Source organism: Rhagoletis pomonella, unplaced genomic scaffold, assembly GCF_013731165.1.
Source record: "Rhagoletis pomonella isolate Grant_MI unplaced genomic scaffold, Rhpom_1.0 Rhpom_scaffold_00035, whole genome shotgun sequence".
Taxonomy (NCBI): domain Eukaryota; kingdom Metazoa; phylum Arthropoda; class Insecta; order Diptera; family Tephritidae; genus Rhagoletis; species Rhagoletis pomonella.
Window position 1 is genome coordinate 278,230 of NW_023458589.1, and position 220 is coordinate 278,449.

A 220-nucleotide genomic window follows, 5' to 3' on the forward strand; every position below is an offset into this window, starting at 1 on the left:
TTTTTTTTCTCCAACCTTGTTCAGTGGTCCGATATGTCGGCATGGGGATTGGGGAAAAATTTGTCCGCTAAGTGGGGTTTAGTATAAATAGATTTTTTTTTTGTAGTAGTGTTATTTTGCCGAATATTTTTTGTTTTGTTGTCTGTTTAACCTGGTTTTTTGGGGAAGAAAAAATAAATAAATAAATAAAAATTTATTAAATCAATTTTTTCTTTCGGAC